The sequence below is a fragment of the Elaeis guineensis genome, chromosome 3 (assembly GCF_000442705.2).
Source record: "Elaeis guineensis isolate ETL-2024a chromosome 3, EG11, whole genome shotgun sequence".
Classification (NCBI taxonomy): Eukaryota; Viridiplantae; Streptophyta; class Magnoliopsida; order Arecales; family Arecaceae; genus Elaeis; species Elaeis guineensis.
The window spans coordinates 124711567-124724799 of NC_025995.2; positions in this window are offsets into that span (position 1 = coordinate 124711567).

Here is a 13233-nt window from a genome sequence, read left to right on the forward strand (position 1 = left end):
AAAAACGAAAGCTAAACAGCAAATACCTGCAATAATTTCATTTCTGTTTTTCTCTGAATTCCCTTGCCGGCACCTGCCCCCCCAAAAAAATAAAAACAAAAAATAAACAGCCCATCATTTACCAATAATGAATCATTCCAGCACAAAATAAAACCTAGAAAGCATTCCATAACTGTTCTAGGTTTTCTCAAAAAAATGGAAAAAAAAAATGCAATCACACTTGGTTGATAGCTGAATAACGCATAATAAGGATCTGAGTGGGGCTGCAAGTTTAGTGAAGTGGCACAGCAAACATCATCTACATAGCACAGGCCTTAGAGGACCATGACATAGAGTCCATACATCCACACCCTTGCACCTGTTCACCTGCTTCTGTTGCATCTTCAAAACCTGTAAAATATTAGGCTGAAGCCTTAACAAGAGACTTCATATGACAATGCCAGTCAGAAAAACATGGCCTAGAAGTGATAACTTTATCAATGTGGGCAGAAGTACTTGTTGTTAGACATGGATAATCCACCCCTTAAATCTGCAAAGCTATATAGATAAGCAGTTGTTGCTGAACTCAAAAAGGTTCTACAGATATAAGGTAGAAACAAGCGTTACTGAATAAAAGAGCATCCGATTATCACCTTACATAAGTCTGAAATCATTAATTCGCCTGGTAACAGCTACTGAATCAGTCTGTGAACCATGGATTTCAGTAACCAAGCATCATAATAGAAGCAATCAAAATTTTACACCTCCAGGAAGGGTGTGAAAAATAAATAACAAAATAATGAAAATTTAATTGCAAAGGGTAGAGAAATAGAACAGGTGAACTACTCAAAAGAAATGTATCTGCTTCAAGCTTCTATAGCTGGACCAGTTTAATGAGATAAATGATGTGAGCATAAACAAAAAAATAATATCCATATGTATAAATAAAGATAACACCAACGTCTATACTCCGTGATGACCACAACACTTATTTGTTGAACACAATTTCAGTTACCAAACATAGAATATCAGCACTCCCTGTGTTCATCGGACAAATTTTCTGATACGATGGAATCTTTTACAAAGTAAGAAAAATTATACCTTGATAAAGGGTACTGACAGCTATCTGAACAGAAAAATGTAAAATCTGGCATGCACTTAGGTCGAAACACAGACAGGTGTCTAGTAGAGAGGAAAGCAGGTTCAACAAAATGTACCACACCACTTTCTGTGTCTGAACCCTGTGAAGGTTTAGAAAGATTAGAACCTGGCATTGCAAATATAGGTATAAATATTTTTAGACCAGATGTGAAGAAAACATCACATGTATTTTTTAAGGCATACTCATCAGAATGAAATTGGATAAAGTGCCCCGGTAAACAAAGAAATATGCAGTAGTTGCAATCATAGATAAATTTCCAACCTAACCTGTCAAAAAATTAAGAAATGTAATGACAATTTCTCTTTAGAATAATGATCTAGAGTACTGTGATAATCAAACATTTACATATTCTCAGCAGAAAATCAACTCTCATAATGAAAGGAGCAGAGAATTTTGACTTTTTGCATGATTCACTAGGAAGATCTGAATATTGAATACAATCAGTTCTCGTGACAGGATATTCAGCTTATGGAACTTGCAATAAAGGTGCTTGCTTCAGAGGAATAGGTACCGCACAAGTAGGCAATTTTATCTAAGAATGAATAGTGGCAATCATGGACATTCTCCACATGCCATCCCCATTTTTGCCAATATAGCAACATCCATGTTGGTTCTTATGTTTATTTGATTAAAAATTAAACAATATTAAATGCCAATTGATAAGTATAATATATTTCACCATAAAAATATCAAAATATATACTAATTGATTTTTATTTTTTAAAAATTAATGTTTGTGTTTGTGTTTTGCAGAAAAGATGATTGTCAATGTAAAGAGTCCGATTTGTAGATTAAAAATACTCAAATTGAGAGTAAATCGGACTCAAAATAGCTATTGAATGGTGATCCAAATAAAGGCCCATAAAGAAGCTTGGCCCGGCCCATGTGAGATGCCCACAGCAAATAGAAATTTAAAAGGAGCTAAGTGGCTCACAGGAGCATTTAACGTTGGGTCCACGGGATTTTAAAAACAGCTTTGTGGTTTAAAAGGGAGCAAACAGTGGCTCAGTTTAAGTGATGCAAGCGCGTGATGTCAAGCAATTCAAATGCAAACAAACAAACAAATGGGGTCCACGTGATTTAAAGTGGCATGCGGCTGAGACTTAACGTGGGCCCAAACGGGTCTTCGAGAGGTTTGGCACGAGATCAGATAACAGGCGAGCACACGGGTTTCGGCGATCTTCACGCAGCGCAGGAGTAAAAATAGCAAGCTGGGACGTCGGCATCTCTCTCTATTTTTTTTATTTAACCAACTATCTATCCATCCATCCATCCTTTATGTTGGAGAATACCCACCGACCGACCGACCGATGGCTGAAGGAACCGACCGACCGACTTACGATCGAAGGGACCGACCGACCGACTGCCGGGAGGACCGACCGACCAACGGTCGAGCGGACCGACCGACCGACTGACGGCCGGAGCGACCGACTGACGGACGCCACCACCGGCTAATTATCGGCTCACGACCGACTGAGAATATATCGGGCACACCTTCTCCGACCGACTGAACCCAGAGGTCTGATGGCCGACTCATGTAAGACTCCCCGACTAACGGAGGGGTCCGACGCCACTCAGCTGGCCACCGACTCAGGGTCGATCGATTCCTCCTATCGCCGTACAGCCACCAGACCTTGTCAGTTCTGACAGCAACATGCGGCGCGGCTATCTAGGGGCATTGTCCCGCCAAGGGCATTGTCAACCCTGGTGATTTGATAGCCCCACGGCGACGTGACGTTTTCACGGCGACTCTGACAGTCTACAGTGAGTTGACAGTTCCTCACTCGTCTGCGCCATTAATGACGGCGCCATACCGTGCTCCACTATATAAACCGGGGAAGGCAACAGTGTAAGGGATCCGCTTTATCTCTCCACTTCTCGACTTCGAAACCACAGGCTCGCTCCTCTCCCCTCTCCCTCTCTCGACCGAGCTCTCTTCATTTCACTGTTGCCCAGTCACCTCTCTGACTTGACCGTCGGAGGGTCCCCGTCGGAGCCGCCTCCGGTTAGTGCGGACTTCTCGTTTTTGCAGGTGCACGCTCCCCGGCGATCGGACGACGAGGCGATTGGCCGCAACAGATTGGCGCGCCAGGAAGGGGACAGCATGACAAAGACAAGAGCTCAACGATCGAGGATCACCGGATCGGCAAGGCGCTCTTCCCACCGGGAAGAGGCCTCCCCGCCACCGCCGGCGGCGGAGCCCAGCTCTTCACACCCCGCGGTGACCACGGAGACGCAGATCGCGGCCATCGTACGGCAGATGACCGTACTGACGGACGCAGTCAAGAGCCTCCAGCAGCAACCGACGGCCCGTCCGATGCCCTCCAGGAGCAGCCGCCGACGACCGCGCCGATCCCCGTCGCCTCCGCGCGAGCGCCCTCAACAGCGCTCCCACGGAGAAGAGGAGGAGCGGCCCTGGCGCGACGACCGACGGTCCCAACGGCCCTCCCTTTCCCCGCTGGAACGGGCAAGGAAGGAAAAACGACCGCGCACGCCGTCGGCCTCCCTCTCGGAATCTTCCGGAGACTCCACTCCCGGGGTCTCTCAGCATCGACGAGCGGATGACTACGAGCGCCGGTTCGAGGAAATCGACCGCCGACTCGCCAAGTTGCAGATGGATGGCCAGAAGTCTTCGAACGACGTCGACTTCCAGACCGCCCAACCTCTCTCCCGACTGGTCCTCGACGAGCCGATTCCCAGTCGGTTCAAAATGCCGCACGTGGAGCCATACGACGGCTCCACCGACCCAATCAACCACCTCGAGGGCTATAAAGCTCTCATGACGATTCAAGGGGCAACCGACGCTCTTTTTTGCATCGACTTCCCCGCTACGCTCCGCAAGGCTGCCAGGGCCTGGTACTCCGGCCTTCGGTCGGAAAGTATCCACTCCTTCGGACAGCTCGAGCACTCGTTCGTGGCCCATTTCAGCACCAGCCGAAAGCCGCCGCGAACGTCGGACAGCCTTTTCTCCCTCAAGCAGGGGGAAAATGAGACGCTCCGACACTTCGTGGCGCGATTCAACACGGCCACGCTTGAGGTCCGGGACCTCAACGAAGACATGGCTGTCTCAGCCATGAAGCGGGGCCTGAGGGCGTCCCGATTCACCTATTCTCTGGACAAGACCCTCCCCTGGACATACGCCGAGCTGCTGGAGCGCGCATACAAGTATATGCGCGCGGACGAAGGAGCGTCCGACCGACACTTGGCCGAGCCCAGAGGCCCGAAAGAGAAGCGGAGGAAAGGTCGGGAGCCCGCCGAACCCAGCAGGCCTCCGACCGATAGTCGGGTCTCGCCACCCCGACGAATCCAAAAGTCACCCCGGCAACAGACTCCGAGGCCGGCACGCCCCAGGTATGACTCCTACACTCCTCTCTCCGCTCCTCGTGCGCAGATTCTAATGGAGATCGAGGGGGAGGAATACCTGCGACGGCCTCCGCCTCTGAAGGCAAAAGGCCTCGACCATCGGAAGTACTGCCGATTTCACCGAAGCCACGGCCACGACACCGAGCAGTGCATCCAGCTGAAGGATGAGATCGAAGCTCTCATCCGTCGGGGGTATCTCGGCAAATTTCGGAAGGGTCCGCCGACCCAACCAGTTGCCGATCGACGATCCCAGCCGACTGAAGAAGCGACGAACAATCAGCCGACGGCCGGAGTCATCAACATGATCTCCAAGCGGCTAGGCCTGGGGACGTCTGCGGGAGGGGAACCGATGAAAAAGCCACGCCCGGACGACATAATCACCTTTACGGAGGACGACGTTCGGGGCATTCAAACTCCCCACGACGATGCTGTTGTTGTGTCGGCGACAATAGCAAATTATGATGTAAAATGAATTTTTGTTGATAATGGAAGTTCGACAAATGTTTTGTTTTACTCGACCTTCTCCCGAATGCAACTGTCAACTGACCGACTTAAAGGGGTCTCCATGCCCTTAATCGGCTTTGCCGGAGATGCCATCACGACAGAGGGAGAAATCACCCTGCCCGTGACGGTCGGCATCGAACCACGGCAAAGCACGGTCCACCTAACTTTCGCGGTCGTCCAAGTTCCTTCGGCTTACAACGCCATACTTGGACGACCCGGATTGAACGCCCTCAAGGCGATCGTTTCGACGTACCATCTTCTTGTTCGGTTCCCGACCAAAAATGGAATCGGAGAGATGCGCGGAGATCAACAGCTCGCCCGACGATGCTTCCAAATCTCCGCTCAAGACGACGAGTCGAAGGGCTCCCTGACAATCGACAAGTTGGACCAGCGGGAGGAGAAAGAGCGAGGTTCGCCGGCCGAGCAGCTCGAGGCGATCCCGATAGGAGAAAATTCCGACAGGAAAGTTTGGGTCGGGTCTCAATTGCCCGACACCGAACGACGCCGACTGACGGAGCTGCTGACGGCCAATGCCGACATATTTTCTTGATCGGCAGCAGATATGTCGGGCATCCCCCCGGAAACCATAACCCACCGACTCAACATCGACCCGACGATGAGGCCGGTGAGGCAGAAGAAAAGGTCCTTCGCTCTAGAAAGGCAGAGGGCCATCGACGAAGAAGTGGACAGGCTACTCGAAGCAGGCTTCATCCGAGAATCCATGTATCCCGATTGGCTCGCCAATGTTGTCATGGTCAAAAAAGCCAACGGGAAGTGGAGGATCTGCATCGACTACACCGACCTCAACCGGGCCTGCCCAAAGGATAGCTTTCCACTTCCCAAGATCGACCAGCTGGTGGACGCGACGTCCGGATTTCGACTGCTCAGCTTCATGGACGCCTTCACCGGATACAACCAGATCCGGATGGCGCCAGAAGACGAGGAGCACACCGCGTTCGTGACTCCCAAGGGCCTCTACTGTTATCGGGTGATGCCCTTCGGACTGAAGAACGCCGGCGCCACCTACCAGCGACTTGTCAATAAGGTCTTCAAAGACCAGATCGGGCGCAATATGGAAGTATACGTGGACGACATGCTGGTGAAGAGCACGCAGATCCCGGACCATGTTCAGGATCTCGAGGAGACCTTCCGCACCCATCGACGACACCGAATGAAGCTCAACCCGACCAAGTGCGCTTTTGGGGTGACCTCAGGGAAGTTCTCGGATTCCTCGTTTCTCAAAGAGGGATTGAGGCCAACCCTGAGAAATAAAGGCAATCCTCGACATGCGTCATCCGAACACCAAGAAGGAGGTCCAACAGCTGAACGGAAAAATTGTCGCTCTTAGCCGATTCATTTCTCGATCAGCTGAAAGGTGCCTCCCATTTTTCAAAACTTTGCGTCACGCAAATGGATTTTCTTGGTCGGATGAGTGCCAACAGGCCTTTGAGGACCTGAAGAAGTACTTGGCTTCCCCACCGCTGCTCGTAAAGCCGCAGGACGGGGAGACCCTGTATCTCTACTTGGCCACATCTTCTGAGGCGATCAGTTCGGTGCTCGTCCGAGAAAATGAGTGCCGAACCCATCAGCCTATCTACTACACCAGCAAAGTACTCCACGATGCCGAGGCCAGATACTCAGAGATGGAAAAGATGATTTTCGTCCTGACCGTCTCCGCGCAACGACTCCGTCCATACTTCCAGGCCCACGCCATAGTGGTGCTCACCAACCAGCCCTTGAGGGCGATATTGCGCCGACCCGACACATCTGGCGACTCGCGAAGTGGGCGATGAAGCTCAGCGAGTTCGACATTCAGTATCGACCAAGGTCTGCCCTAAAGCTCAGGTCTTGGCCGACTTCATCGTCGAATGCCCGACAACCGACCAAGGGTCGGGAGCTGAAGACCCAGGACGAGATGTGGTCTCTGAGCCAGACCCGATCTCCACCTGGGTACTCCACATCGACGGAGCCTCAAACGCTCAGGGAAGCGGGGCCAGGCTCCTGCTCACGAATTCGGAGGGGGTGGTCACCGAGTACGCCCTCCGGTTCGACTTCAAGACCTCCAACAATCAAGCCGAATACGAGGCACTCCTCGCCGGCTTGAGGATGGCAGGGAGCTGGGCGTCGACAGCCTCCGGGCATTCTCCGACTCTCAGCTGATCGTAGGGCAGGTCAAGGGTGAATTCGAGGCGCGAGATCCGACCATGGTCAAGTACCTTCAGAAAGTGAAGGACCTCGTGGCACGCCTCAAGTATTTCGAAATTTCCCACATCCCTAGGTCGGAGAACGCCCGTCCGACGCACTCTCCAGACTGGCGACTTCGGCCTTCGACTCCTTGGGTCGGACGTTCTGGAGAACCTCGAGCAATCGAGCATCGATCGGGTCGAAGGGTACAGCAGCTAACATCCGAACCAAGTTGGATGGACCCGATCGTCCGATATCTGACCGACGGGATCAGTCCCGAAGATCCCACGGAGGCCAAGCGACTCCGATGGTCGGCCTCACAATATGTCATCATGGATGGCCGACTCTACAAGAGGTCGTTCTCCCTTCCCCTGCTTAGGTGTTTGGGACCGACCGACGCCGACTACGCTCTCCGAGAGGTTCACGAAGAAATTTGCGGGAATCACTTGGGGGGCAAGTCCCTGGCCTACAAAGTCTGCGCAAGGTTATTACTGGCCTACCATGAAGAGGGATGCAGCCGAGTTGGTCCGGAGGTGCGAGCCATGTCAAAAGTACGCCAATGTTCAACACCAACCGGCCAGCCAAATTGCCCCTATTGTCGCTCCGTGGCCCTTCGCCCAGTGGGGGGTCGACATTCTCGGTCCTTTTCCACCAGCGTCGGGCCAGAGGAAGTTCATCGTTGTCGCCATCGACTATTTCACCAAGTGGGTGGAGGCCGAACCATTGGCGCAGATCACCGAGCGGAAGATGGAGGACTTTATCCAGAAATCCATCATCTTCAGGTTCGGATTGCCGCACACCATCATCACCGACAACGGACGGCAATTCGACAACCAGGACTTCAGAGACTTCTGCGTCAGGTTCCACATCAGGCACCGACTGACTTCAGTCGGGCACCCCCAGTCCAACGGCGAGGTCGAGGTGACCAACCGAACCTTGCTCCACGGGCTCAAGACCCGACTAAATGAAGCCAAAGGCCTCTGGGTCGACGAGCTAGGCTCCGTTCTGTGGGCTTACCGAACGACCCCCGCATTCCGACCGGGGAGTCGCCTTTCAGTTTGGCCTATGGAACGGAGGCCATGATCCCGCTCGAGATTGGACTGCCATCTTCAAGGGTCGAGCGGTATCAAGAGCCGGACAACTCCGAGAATCGGAGGGCCGACCTAGACCTCCTCCCCGAACTGCGGGACGAGGCCCAAATTCGCATGGCTTCGTACCGACAGAGGGTCGCCGGTATTACAACGCCAAGGTCAGACCGAAGCTTTTCAGGCCTGGCGACTTGGTCTTGAGGAAGGCAGAAGTGTCGAAGCCCTTGGACCAAGGGAAGCTGGCTCCCAATTGGGAAGGCCCTACAAGGTAGCAGACACCTACGGACCGAGAGCCTACCGACTGGAGACCCTTGAGGGGAGATCCATTCCCGAACTTGGAACGTCGACAACCTGAAGCTGTATTACCAATGAACTTTGTAATTCGATAGTCGGAATACAAATTCAGTTTGAAATTCGGAGTTTTAACTCTTCGACTGATGATCGGTGCTCATCAAGGTCAAGCCCCGACATGCCAATGTGGACTTAGTATCCTCCTGGAACCAACGTCTTATCGCTGGTGATCCATCGGACTCTTGCGAGGACCGACTCATCAACATGGTCGGAGTTGACACTCCTTCGACGATGATCGATACGATCGATCCCTATGACGGAAGTTGACTCCTTCGACTCGACGATACATCGACCCTTACAAGGACCGATGCACCCTTACGGACGGGAGTTAACACTCCTTCTACGGTCGAACTTTTGGGCCAAACCATCGACTGACAAGCCGATCGGGCCCCGACCAAAGAGAGGCGAAAAGCCTACGCGACTGACGTCGCGACTCCGACCAGGCTACGGCCGGTCGAGGGATATTCGGCTTACCACGTCTATCGCACAACGCGACCTTAGTCGCATCCACGACTTGCCGACCGACCTACGGCCGGCTGACGATATTCGGCTTACTACCGTATATCGAAAGATACAGAACGAATACCCGACGCAAGAGCATGGGGATCCGACTTATTGTCGTTCCCCCGACACTGCGCCGGACGACATTCGACTAAACGCGTCCATGGAAGCCCGACTACCGAACCTTTACCAGGTTCGGTCGGCTCCCGACTCAACAAGACGCGCCCGACTGACGAGCTCGACTATCAGAAGCGACCCAAAGTCGGGACTTACCCCTCCTTCGTAGCGGCATGAGTTGCCGAACGTCTTACCGACTTAAGTGAGTTAGCGACTTACATAAGTTAATGACTCACTAAGGCATTCAACCATACATTTGGAAGAAGGAGACAAAGGGAGAGCAGAAGAAGTTTCATTCAAATTTCATTCAAAGTGTACAAAGTCGGGTCGAAGCCCGATTACAAGTATTTCAAAAAAAACAGGAAAAGCAAAAGAAAGTCGGTAAACCCCGATCACCCGTCTGAGTCGATCTCCTCGACCGACGGGGATCGGGATGACTGGTGTGTCGGCCACGATCGGGGCTGGGTCGACGGCTGGAGCTGGTCCTTCGGTCGGCGGGGACTGGCAGTCGGCGCCGCTTCCTCCGGGACGACTTCCTCCGCAGCAACTACGCCTCCCGATGGCTGGTCGGCCATCTCCTCGGTGGCTTCCTCCTCGGCCCCCGGTGGGACGATGCTGCTAAGGTCAGCTCCGGATACAAGGCCCGGACTGCCTCCCGACCATCCTCGTACCCCACCCGGTACGAGGCGAAACCCGACTCGAGCATCTCCTCCCGATATTGGTCGGAGACCCGGAAGTCTTCAACCGCCCGGTCGGCCGACTCCCTCACCGACCTTGCCTCTTCCTCCGCCCGGCCGAGCGACTCCTTCGCCGACTCCGCCTCCGCCTTTGCTATGTCGGCGTCGGCTGGGCGATCGAAAGTTCCTCCTCGCCTTGGCGAGCTTCTCCAGGCTCACCCGAGCTGCTCGCGCTCGCCTTGGAGTTCAGCGGCAACGCCGTCCCGTTCGTGCCGAAGACGACGCACGGCCCGACCCTTATGTCTGGCCTCCTTCTTGGCCGACCTAAGCTCGGACCCGAGCCGGGAGACCTCGTCTACTAACTTGGCCTCCCGGTCGGCCGACTGCTGAAGATGGTCGACCAACATCGCCTTCTCGGCTTCGGCCGCCGCGACCTCTCCTTATAGCGGCCCGGACGTTACCGAACCTCCGGTACCCGGCCTCCAGTTCCGACATTGTATAGATCAGCTGCCGATTGCAAATGCTTCGTCAGGATCACATAATGAGAAAAATCTCTAAGGAAAAGAGAAGGTGATGCGAAGCTTACCTCGACCATAGTCGGGTAGAACTTGGACAGCATCTCGGTTACCTGCCGAGATCTCAGCGACTCCACGTCGGCCGGAAGAAGGATCCCCTGGCACAACCTTCTCGCCAGGTTATGGTCGGCCAACGCCGAGCACCCTCGGGAACTGTGCGCTGGGCGGCACAGATCGGCTCCCCGACCTTGTTTCGTCCGCGGGGTCCATCGGGGCTTCCCTCGATCGGCCGCCCCGACCGACGGAACCGGCAGCGAGGGGATGCTCGAAGTAGAACCAGCACCCCCCGCTGCGGCCACAGACGCCGCGGATGATGTTCGGTTTCCCGAACACATCCGGCTCCACCGCCTCCGGTGATGCGCCGACGTCCTTCGGCCGCTTCACCCATCGGCCTCTCCTCCGACGCCGTCGGAGCCGCGAGCGCGATGACGGGCTCGATTGATCGGTCACCGACGCTTCGATGATCGGCGCCGCTGGAGCAGGCTTCTTCGGGGCGCGAAGGTCCGGCCCCCGATGCTGGCCTCTTCCTTCCGTGAATTGCCGAATCTCCGCGTCTGTCGGCCGCATTCTCGGAGGTGTCCCTGCAATACCGACAAAGGTGTTAACTAAAGAACCGGACTAAGGGTCGGATGAAAAGGAGACCGGAAAATCGGACGATACCTAGTCGGGGGACCAAGCTTAAGCCGGCGTCATAGAGAGCTTGTTCGGTAACAAGCTCCCTCTGCTTCGGGACCGACATATCTTTCAGTCGGTGGAAGTCCTCCCGGTCGTCCGCTTCCACCCGACTGTTGTCATTGGCTTCGGTTCGGGGCACGCCCCAGTGAGAAGGAAAGCCCCAAGAAGATGGAGAAGAAACAAAGAAGAATTGGTTCTTCCACCCATGAATGGACGATGGAAGACCGGTGATAAAGGAAAGGCCCTTCCGGGGGTTGAAGAGCCACCACCTCGGGCTTTAGGGTGGGTCGGAGCACAAAGAAGGCCCGGAAGAGAGAAATGCGAGGGTTGGTCGGCAAGAGCTGACACAACAACGCAAAACTAATTATGAGACGGACAGAGTTCGGCGCTAGCTGCGCCGGACAGAGTCCGTAATAGTTCAGAAGATTCCGGACGAACTCCGAATCGGGAGCCGAAAACCCGCGCGAAGGTCCTCGACATACAGCGCCAGCTGACCAGGCGGAGGGCTGTTAACCCGACCGCGGCCCCTGGAGCGGACAGTTGAAACTGCTCCGGGATGCAATATTGCTCCGAAGCCGATCAACATTCGGCCCCGAAAGCGAGGAAACCTCATCTTCCGGAGTCGACCGGGAGTCGTCAGTCGGGTTCCCCGACCGAGCTCCCTGAGTCGGATTCCTGGCCATTGACCGGAACCGAATGAGAAAGAAAGGAGAAGAAGAAGAAGATGAGGAGGACGAAGAGGAGACCACGAACCGGAGAAACTCTTCTGGAAGCAAGAAAGCTCTGCCGCGACGACTGAGAAATCGCCCGGACAGAGTTTCGGCAGCAAAATGGCAATGGTGGGGTCTTGGGTCCGAGAGGTCCTATATATATAGGCCCGCCCGACGGCCAAGATGACTCCGGCCGACCGAAGCTCCATGGATGCGCGACAGTGGCGGCCTCCGGGTGGCTGAGGATTCGGCGCGCCCCGTCCCGGGATGGCCGCATCGCCCATATTAAATGCGGGGGGCGCCGGCCAACCACCTTCGACACGCGGCACGCGGGGGACGCGGTTCCGCATTTATGCGGCCGCCCCGATTCGCATTCCCGATGGGACGCCTGCAGCGCCCCCGCTCCCACGATCGCGCCGGATATCGGTCGTCTGACACCGTATCGTCCGACGCCCGATCTCTGACACCGATGTAACGTCTGACGACGACAAGACGCGACGCAACATCAGACGCGACGTCTGACACCTGACACCGACGTGACATTGACACCGACTAGACGTCCAAATCGCTTGGCATTTATGAGGGCCTGACATCGGATCAACCGGCGGTACGGTCGGATCTGTGGCATGCGACAAATCCACTCCTATCGCCCAGGATTGCTGCCCGAATGAAAGCAATCGGCCAGCTCACCATCCGACTCAGGAGTGGAGGGGGCAACTGTTGGGGAAATACCCACCGACCGACCGACCGATGGCCGGAGGAACCGACGACTTACGGTCGAAGGCACCGACCGACCGACTACGGCGAAGGACCGGCCGACCGACTGCCGGGAAGGACCACCGACCGACCACGGTCGAGCGGACCGACCGACGACCGACGACCGGACCGACCGACTGGCGGCCGGAGCAACCGACTGACGGACGCCATCACCGGCTAATTATCGGCTCACGACCGACTGAGGATATGTCGGGCGCACCTTTCCCGACCGACTGAACCCAGAGGTCTGATGGCCGACTCACGCAAGACTCGCCGACCAATGGAGGGGCCGACGCCACTCAGCTGGCCATCGACTTAGGGTCGGTCGACCCCTCCAATCGCCGTACAGCCGTCAGACCTTGTCGGTTCTGACAGCAACATGCGGCACGGCTATCTAGGGACATTGTCCCGCCGAAGGCATTGTCAACCCTGGTGATTTGACAGCCACACGACGACGTGACACTTTCACGGCGACTCTGACAGTCTACAGTGAGTTGACAGTTCCTCACTTGTCTGCGCCATTAATGACGGCGCCATACCATGCTCCACTATATAAACGGGGAAGGCAACAGTGCGAAGCTCGGGCCACTTC